General features: G+C 42.8%; 1 protein-coding gene across 1 annotated transcript in view; it reads left to right on the top strand.

Annotated features, from left to right (window-relative positions):
* The first annotated feature begins 9,660 nt into the window (after positions 1 to 9,660).
* The window catches only part of CHST11 (carbohydrate (chondroitin 4) sulfotransferase 11), a 308,394-nt gene continuing 308,185 nt past the window's right edge, over positions 9,661 to 9,869 (top strand). The window contains exon 1 of the mRNA XM_010853408.1: positions 9,661 to 9,833. The gene's annotated coding sequence lies outside the window, so the exon portion shown is untranslated. The remainder of the gene's footprint in view (positions 9,834 to 9,869) is intronic.

Here is a 9,869-nt window from a genome sequence, read left to right as displayed (position 1 = left end):
CACCCTAAACATTTCAATGGAGAAGGAAATGGCAACCCACTCCAGTATTCTTGCCTGGAGAATTCCATGGACAGAGGAGCCAGGCAGGCTATAGTCCATGGTGTCACAAAGAGTCTGACACTACTGAGAGACTAACACACTACCTACATTTAAAAATCCTCTTCCTGCCAGTCTTGCTCACTGTTCGGCACCTACAGATTGCCTGGAAACAGGTTCTCATAAACCATTCAGCCATTTATTGAATGCTTGAAAGCATGGATCTTGTTTTATTTTTATTGACTTTAATTTTTATTCTGAATTACTTTTCTTTTATTCCTCCTTCTTTCATTATAGATAGGGCATTCTATTGATTTTGTTCTTCAATTTTGTGTGCAGGGAGGTAAAATTATCTATGAGTTTTATTTCAACACAGCGAAAGAGGCATTACAATCTGTTGTTCTATGAAGGGGTTGCTGGATCTGACAAGTGTGAGAATTCCTGGGCTGGACAGAATGAGTCTTGGCTACTTTCCAGTTACTAACAGGCCTTAAGGGGTCACCTTGAGCATCTCTGAGGCTGTAAGAGAACATGGGCAGCCTGAGGGCAGCTTGCAGGACTTTAGGAAATGCCACTGAGTCTTCAATGAGACCCACGTCTGGAACAAAGGCAGGCATTCCTTTCTGGGTGTCCCCAGTGAGCATGAGTTGAAATCAAGAGCAAGAACTGTTTCATTTCTGGTGCTTATAGAACCTGTGCAATGATTCAGAGTGTGGGGGTTTAAAGTGTGTTTCTCACTTGACGCCACATTTGATGTTCAGCACACAAAGAAAGTACAAAGTCAGAGAGGTGATCCGAGAAGTGAGGGTCCCTTCCCGGTGGGAGAAAGTCTTGCTGGGTTTAAACACAAATCCGTGTGCTCTATGCTAATAGTGAGATTGGGAAATGTATTGACGGTGGAGGTGTTTTAAGTGTGAAGATAAAACAGACAGTTCTTTTCATCTATTTATTGGTGACAAGTCTCCCAGCTCAAGATTTTGTTGTTCTATTTTTTTTTTTCCACACTGGTTTCTAAGGTAAAGAATTTCACAGCAGGACTTAATCTTCAAAAATAGGTAACTGGCAGCTTAGGTTTGAGAAAATGGTGCAAGGACTGTCACCACAGTAATCATTGGCTCTATCCCTCACACCTTGCCATCGAGACTGGAACAGTCATTTTTGTGTGAACTAGGAAACCAGGTTCATGGAGGTCAATGGATTTGCCTGAGACCAGCCTTCTGGTAAGGGCAGCCCAGGGCTCAAACATATGCTTTCTGGCTCTAAGATTTTTGACAGGGATTTAATAATGGAAGGCAAGAACCATACTGTACAAATCAGAGTTCTACGGAGAAACAAAACCGATATATGTTTATCAAGAGAGAACATATTCTAAGGAATTAGTTCACATGATTATGGAGGTTTGGCAAATCCCAAACCTGTAGGTTAGGCTGACACGCTCGAAACTCAAGGAAGGGTTGCAGTTTGAGTCCAGAGGTCGTGTACTCGCAGAACTTCGTCTCACTCAGGGGAGGTCAGTCTTTGTTCCAGTCAGGCCTTCAGCTGATTGGATGAGGCAAATCCACATTATGGAAAGTAATCTGCTTTAATCGAAGTCCACCGATTTCAGTGTTGACCTCATTCAACCACCTTCACAGAAACATCCAGAATAATGTTTGACCAAATATCTGGGCACCGAGGCCCAGCCAAGTTGACACTCTAAATCAACCATCACAGATACATTCATTTAAAAATATATTTCTTAATGATGGCAAGTGCAGTATATATCCAATATATAAATATGAAAATTGCAAAAAATATATAAAAAAGAAAGAAATGTTAATCCTACCAGGGCCTACTGAGATGGATCCTCCTTATTATCTTCATTCTAGGCATACAAACAGTATAAAAATGTATTTTCATACCCACAAATGATATCATTTCACAATAATGTTTGGCAGTGGACTGTTGTTTTTTTTTTAAATTTAGCAAGACTCTATGAATTTTTCCCCAGGTTAATAAATATTTTTCTCCATCCTGATTTTTAAAGACAGCACAGCAGTTCTGTCTCACGATGGCTGTAGTGAATGGCTTCTCCTTCTGCTCAGCATCTTTTCTCCTTTTTGTCTGATGACAGTATTTGGTTCAGGTGGTTCTAAGTCTTACCTCTTGACCCAAAGGATAGACAAGAGTTGTAAATATCAAGAAAGAGCATTTTCTTCTCTTTAGGTTTATAGGCTGGCACAAGATGGGTCCAGGACTGCTGGTGGTCATTTTTATCAATACTTGGACTTGATCCTAAGAGCAAAGCTAGTCTAGAGGAAAGCAGAGAAATGAAGAGAAACAAAGAGTACATTGTTTGAACACCTGGATCCAACCGTGCCTGAAGCTACTCTCCTTTATTTTTCAGCTCTGGGAGCTCATAAATTCCTCCTTTTTTTGCTTAAGTCAGTAGTTAGATTCTATTACTTTCCCAGAAAGAGTTCAGAGGCCTGTCTGATGTGGTATCACTCAACTTACGTGCACCAGTAGATGACTGTGTGATGTTTTTTCTGATAATTTACCCATGATGGGCAAGATGTTACAGAGAGGTTTGGGGATTGCAAGATGATTCAGATATAATCTCTCATCTCAAGGAGCCTGCGATCCAGTAATTGAGCCCAAGTGCATTTTTGTCATCTACAGGGATATAATCCCAGTGGCTTGTGGAAATGAGGACAACTTCCCAAAGGGATAAACATTTGATATTGATCTTGAGAGAGAGGGAGAAAGGGTTTAAGATTCCTTTTCAGGATCTGAAAGGTCCTACATGGCCTAGTTTTGAACCACATATTCATGTACATATGGATGGCCTGGGATCTTATTAAAATGCAAATTATAATTCAGTAGGTCTGGACAAGTTCCTGCATTTATAATGAGTTAGAAGGTGAGGTCCACAGGCTGCCTTCTGAGGAGGGAAGGTATGTCTCTCACCCATTCCTCCAGCTCGTCTCACACTAGCCCGTACATGACCCCTCTGCCCAGCTCCTTTGTGCCCTGGGAGTACACCCAGCTCTGACCAGCCTCAAGGCCTGCCACCCACTGGATCCTTTGCCTGGACTGCTCTTTCCTTCAGTGTAGGGCTCCTTTCCGATCTCTGCTCACATGTCCGATCTCCACTCACATGGCCACACAGTGCTTCCCCAGCACTCCTTATTTTTGAGCTTGTCTCCCATCATGGTGAAGGCAGAAAATGATACTCACCAGACTAAAGGATGAGGGAAACATCAAGGAGCTCTGTATCTCTCACATCTGTGATCTGTTCTTGGCACATGGCCTGGAAGCTTTCTTAGCAGCTACCAGAATGTGCAATTATCAAGTTGATTTGTTCACTATCTGCCTTTTCCAATAGAAGGAAAGCCCTGGAAGGCAGAACCTCATTCATCTCGATCACTGCTCCTTCCTCATGGTGCTGGACATGTGGCAGGTGCTCAGCGAATATTCCCAGAATGAATTGAATGCAAGTGCAGAGTGAAACAGGAAGCAGGAAGGACATTTCTGGCAAAAGAAAGATCATGAGCAAAGATGGGGGATAAAATGAGTAGCTCAGTTTAGCTGGAGCCTGAGCAGAGTCTGTACAAGAGGCAAGAGTGGTAAGGAGGGCTGAGAAAGGGCCCGGTGAGGAGCCAGTAGGTGGTGGGCACCAGAATCAGATCTGATCCCAGTTCTGCTTTAGGAGCATCCCTCTGGCTGGTAGGGAGGAAGAGAGAGAGAAGAGGGGCTGGGAATGGGACACAGAGAATTGCCAGAAAGCTCTAAGGCAATTCAGGTGAAAGTGGAGGTGGTGGGGGGAAGGGAGGAATGAAGTAGACAGATGTGAAGGCAGCTGAGGACTGGGCACTGGAGGCTGATGAGAAACCCAGCACTTGGTGATCGAGTGGGGGCAAGGGACCAGGGGTGCGCAACTGGCAAGGGTGATCAGAAATGGAGAGGTTAAAGTGAGCGAAATTAGAGTCATTCCTTGGTTCGCTGATTCTAGTTTGGAGGACAGATGGAGTTATATAACCTGAAGTTCCACACTTAATGAAGGTGTCAGCCTGCAGTACTGACAGCAATAGCAGGAGATGCGTCACTGCCTTGTTCTGAATGTCAGTGTCTATGATCTAGAATGGGGGTGATGTGCACACCTTGTAGAGAAGTTGCGAGGTTTGGAGACAGCACACGTGGGTGAGTGTTCATGGGAGGATGCAGGGGAGTGAGAGTCATGCTGTGCCGGCCGGAACCCCTCCAGGACAGAAGCATTTATTTCCCCAGTTACTGGGCACCTTGGAGGCTTATGGGTGACAGAGAGCCCTGACTCACCCAAGGTCAGCCACATCCAGGGATGGGTTGATGTCGGGGTACAAAGGCCCAGCTCCCCGCCAAGTGGGGACAAGTCTGAAGCACCAGCCTAGCACCAGAGCTCTCAGTGGGGTGAGCTAAGGCTATGTTGTGATGGCACTGAAGCCCTACCTCTCCCTCCATCTAGTCCTGCATCCTTGCATGCACCAACAGGACAGGTTTTTTTCCCGAAGACACTCCCCAGTAAATTTCCTGTACGTAAATCTCCATCTCTGAGTCTGCTTCCTGGGGAACCCAGCATGTGACAGAGGGTATTATCTCAGCACAATGATCTTAAGCCACCTGAGTATCAGGTGTTACTAGCTAGCCAGAATCTTAGGCACTATTCTGTGAAGTTGCAGACACTGAGCGGGAAAGCGATGTTCTGAAGGCCTGACCTGTCAAGCTGCTTCTCAGGCAGGTCAGAAATTCTTTACTGTGCTGTGGACCTTTTCTTAATGTTTAGAAATGCATAAAACAAATGCATCATATTGCAAAGTAAACCGATTTTATGGAAACACGTTTATCAAATTTTTATCAAAATAGACTATGACTATCAATATATGGCATAGCAGTATAGAAGGCATTGTGATAGAGTAATATAGTTAACAAAAAACCTATCAGTGGGTTTAATAGTCTAAAAAAACAGGGAGTGGGGATATCTCAAGATGTATATAGCAGCTGCCATGTGATATGGAAAGATCTGACTTCTGTTGATTAGACTTTACAGGGCTTGCAAATACCGAGGTCAACAAAAATCAAGGTGTCATTCCCCCCACCCACAACCATGGGTCTCCTGAATTCTATTCATGGAAGCCCAGGGTGTTTATGGATCTCAGGTTTAAAAAAAAGCCTTGGTATTGTGTAATCTACTTAAAGATCCTTAGTTCTAGATGGTGCAGGCAGGTAGGGATTCATACTCCTAGGGAGACATAACATTTGATCAGCAGGGTCACATCTCAAGACACTTGCTACCATCTCTTCTGTTTTCAGTATCTCTGGTCAAGCTCAGGTGTCTTACTAATCAGCAGAGAATAGCAAAAGAGGGGTTTTACTAGTGAAATTTGTGGCCAACAACCTAACAGATGTTAGACTGGGCTTTCGTTAGTAAAATTAGTGGTATTCAAGATGAGGGGATTGGCTGAAGTGACACTCTCCCTGCTTGGATGATTGAGACAGAGGAGTCAAACAAGGCTCACCCTACACCTTCAGAGATGGTGCCTGTGCCCAGCCATGGGGTTGCAGGTTATGTGGTTGCTAACCATAGGAATAGCAGGATCCTGCCTCTGAAACCTTGTCATCTAATTCTTAAGAAAATGTACCCTGTAACATGCGAGCAGATCAGTTAAAAGGTTGGAGAGCTGGAACTCTACCAAGTTTATAATTACATGGTATAAGCCATTTGTTAACTGCATGCCTGTTAAAGGTAAAGTCTGTGAAGTATGATAGAATTTGATCTGAAGTTCACTTTCAATGTAACTATAGTAAGGTTGTAAGAGAAGAAGTTAACCCTTGCCCACTTCAAACATTCTGGAAATTCTTACAGCTATCAAAAAGGACCCAAAAGATTGTGCATAATTATATGGGCTTGCGTAGGTTTCCAACAATGACACTTAAATTTTCAGGAGTTCTGTCTATCTAAAATCAGAGTAAAATACCCACCTGCCAAGGCAGGTAAATGTAAGAGATGTGGGTTCGATCCCTGGATTGGGAAGATCCCTTGGAGGAGGGCACGGCAACTCATTCCAGTATTCTTGCCTGGAGAATCCCATGGACAGAGAAGCCTGGCAGACTACTGTCCATAGAGTCACAAAGAGTTGGACACAACTGAAGCAACTTTGCTTGCGTGCGAAATCTACACCACCACCAGTACTTTACAAGAGACAGGTTTAGGATGCAGATGGAAGACCAATCAGAACAAAGTGGGTGGAGCTTTGAGTTAATTACCCAATGGATGTTTAGATAATTAGCCTGGAGGGGATAAGAGTAGGTCAGAGCTTTACCTAATGGCCCCAGAGAGAGGGTCTATTTGACTTGGCTGCTTCCCTATGCAGCTAATGTGAACAATTCTTGCTTTGTTGGGATGATTCCAGTCTTAGCAAACAGCCAGCAGGGCTCCCCTAAATGCTCCTCCAGAGAGAAATGAATCCTGAAAAGGGAGGGTCGGGGAGAGCTGAATGAGAGAGTGCTGTGTCTGCTCTCCTTGCTGTGTCGGGCTTCACTGGGGATGAAGAAAAATCTCTTTGAGTCTCTTACTTGAAAAGGACTCAAGGTTTTATCAGGAATGGTTTGTAATCCAAACTAACCCTTTCTTTTTACCAATAATACTTTTGTATATAATCAAGTAGCAATCACAAGACCTAGTGAAAGACAGCAATATGCTAAAGCACCTGTAAGTTATAAGGAAAGGGAAACAGGAGGGAGATGAGTAGGACTTCAGCCCACATCACCTCAATAAACACTCTGCTCATCCTCAAACATAAACTGTAGACCAACAAACTCACTCATTCAATGCATGATTTTTACCACCTACAGCGCCCCGGTTCCTGTGCTAGGTGCTGGGGGCATATAAAGAGCAGGAGAATCAAGGTCTCATAGATCTTAGACTGGGGGAGAGACGAACAACAGACACATATTAGCAAGCGTGCGTGCATGCATTTGTGCTCAGTTGTGTTTGACTCTTTGCAACCCCATTGACTGTAGTGCTAGAATGCAGTTATACATCACAGGCTAATACAGAAATTAGCCTGTAATTCTAATCATAATAAATGTTAAGGAGGAAAATGGAGGATAACATGAGAATATAAAATAAGAGGAGAGGTGGCATCTAACTAAGCTTGGAAGATCAGGAAAGACCTCCCTGAGGAGGTGACATTTAAGCTGAGGCCTGAAAATTGAATCAAACATCAGGATTGGCTCCTAGCAGGTGAAGAGGGTGTGTGTGTGTGTGTGTGTGTGTGTTGAGCATTCTTTGTAGAACTCATGCAAAAGCCTTAAAATGGGTGGTAGCCTGGCCAAGCTGAAGAAGTAGAGAGTAGGCAGAGTGACTGAAGTGGGACATAAGGCAGAATGGTAGGGGAAGAGGCAGGGAATGTGCTGGGATACAGATTAGAATTAGATACAGCTGTCCTTGGGGCTCACCATCAAGTGGGAAGGATGTGTGTGATTGGGTGAGTCATAGCAAAGTAGAGATATCTACCAGGGGACTGAAAGACTTCAGAAAATAGTAAGACTGGTACTGCCTAGAGGAGTCAGGGAAGGCTGCCCAGAGGAGGTGATATTTGACTTGGGTCTCAATGGTTGCATAGGAGTTTGTTAAGCCAAGAGAAAGGCAGAGAGGAAAGCATGTTAAAAGGCCAGGTGAGCAGTCAGAGTGACCAGAGTGTGGACTATGGTACAGGAAATAAAAGGAAATAACCTAAGACTTACAATAAAAGCTGAGGGCCAAGGATATTTACTATTTTTCTTTTAATTTCAGTTCAAATGTGAATTTATTCTGCCTTGTAGACACATTCAGCTACGTTTTTCTAATTTTAAACACTGAACATATTGCCATAATTTTTGTTTTCTGAGCTCGTAAGTGGATTCAATTCTTGTTCTTGGTTGGGAGGAATCTTTTCAATGACCTCAAGCTAAGGCCGTTGCAAATATCTTTAAAGTAGTTATATTCTTGCAAATTTATTCTACACTATCCAGCCCTGGAGTTGGTGATATTTACATAACTCAGATGTCTGAGCTGGGGGCCATGACACTTATTAAGCTTTGAGGAATTTACATTTTTCTATTTGGAAACTTCCTGAAGCACAGAGCTGACTCTTCTGTATTCTTAGAATTCTCTCATTACACATATACACTTCATTGCCTAGATCTATCTGGGGGCTTCTTATTTCTGGAATAGTCACTAATCCTACCCATTTTCCAGTCCATCAACAACATACCTGGTCTACCATTTCTCATCAAAATAATCATGTATTTGTTTTGGTTGACTATTAATAGTGAAACTATACCCATAATTCAATGGACATGAGTTTGAGCAAACTCTGGGAGATAGTGAAGGACAGGGAAGCCTGGCAACCTGCAGTCCATAGGATCTCAAAGGGTTGGACACAACTGAACAACTGAACAAAAACAAACACCCATAATTAACTAGTAGTGTACTAGTTAATGGGGAGGAGGATTTGTAGTGTTCCAAATTCTGTGGTGTTAATATTCCCATCATACTAGTTCCAAGCTACCTATTTTTAACGACTGCCTCACAAAATTCCTGAAAATTTAACAATTGGCACACCACTGGAACTGTGCAACCTTTGTTAGTTTACTTAAGGTCTTCAGATCTGTTTTCTAGTCTACAGAGTGAAATAATGTCGATAATAGTAACTATGGCCTTGGGTGGGTACGAATATTAAATAAGTTGATGCATTGAGAGCATTGGCCAAAGTACCGTATATGTAATAGAATGTGAATTCAACAAATATTGTTGTGACTATTGTTTTAGTTTACAAGTACTTGATTATTATTTAATGAGTTAAGCCCAAATAAACAAAGTGTGCTCTCCAGAGCTTCTCTTAAGTTGAGGATTTCTACAGATTGCCAGAGAGGTGGGTCATGTATTGCTGTTTTGCTGCATGTGAGTCTTTTGTTAATAGGTCAAGTTTTATTCACTTCTGTTTAGCAAAATATAGTTCTGCAATTGCTTCAACAATGTCTTGCTAGTGTATTGTTGGACTTTCATGACTCTGTCTCTTAAAAAACAAAGCTTTTGGCTCTTCATGATTCAAAAAAATGTCCTTTATGATTTTCTCTTTAATACCCACAAAGGACTGAATTATACCCTATTCCTTCGTGTATTTCAGAGGGAACGGAAATTAACTTGCCTGCTTTGTGCCACTAATAATATAGTACACAGCACTGTCAAAACAGCTTTATAGATTAGCAACACTACCTGCGAATGCCCTGCCGACTTCCAGAAGTTATATTAATGGGCAGCTGCAGAAAATCTGGCAGAAGGAGCATCTGAGATAATGGTTTTGGTGAGAGCTTCTGGAAAGGCTTTTGTGATCCTTAAAGAAAAACAGACTAGAGGGTGTAATAATCTTTCATTTTATAATAAAGTGTCAGGATGTGTCTGGCTACACATTACAGAATACCTAACGATGGCTGTAGCAATAAAGACATTTAATTATCTCATAACAAGATGTCTAGCAATAGGCAGTTCCAGGTTTGTGCAATAGCTCTGGATGACTTCCTCACTCCCCTCTGTCACCCTCAGTATGCTGTCTTTGTTCTTAGGCTTGGTGCCTCATGGTTGCAAGATGGCTGCTGCAGCTCCAAGCATCTTGTCCTTAACACCAGCATGTTCAAGGCAAGAAGAGGGGAGTGGCTGGTGTTAAAGAACTTTCCTCTCAGCTTTTCTCAGAAGCCCCCAAGCTGACTTCTCCTTGAAGCTCTTGGCCAGAACTCAGGTATGTGGCCATGCCTAACAGTACAGAAGAATGGAA

This window comes from Bison bison, unplaced genomic scaffold, assembly GCF_000754665.1.
Source record: "Bison bison bison isolate TAMUID 2011002044 unplaced genomic scaffold, Bison_UMD1.0 scf7180017864327, whole genome shotgun sequence".
Taxonomy (NCBI): domain Eukaryota; kingdom Metazoa; phylum Chordata; class Mammalia; order Artiodactyla; family Bovidae; genus Bison; species Bison bison.
Note: the sequence above shows the minus strand (reverse complement) of the source record. Positions and strands in the feature narration are given on the sequence as shown.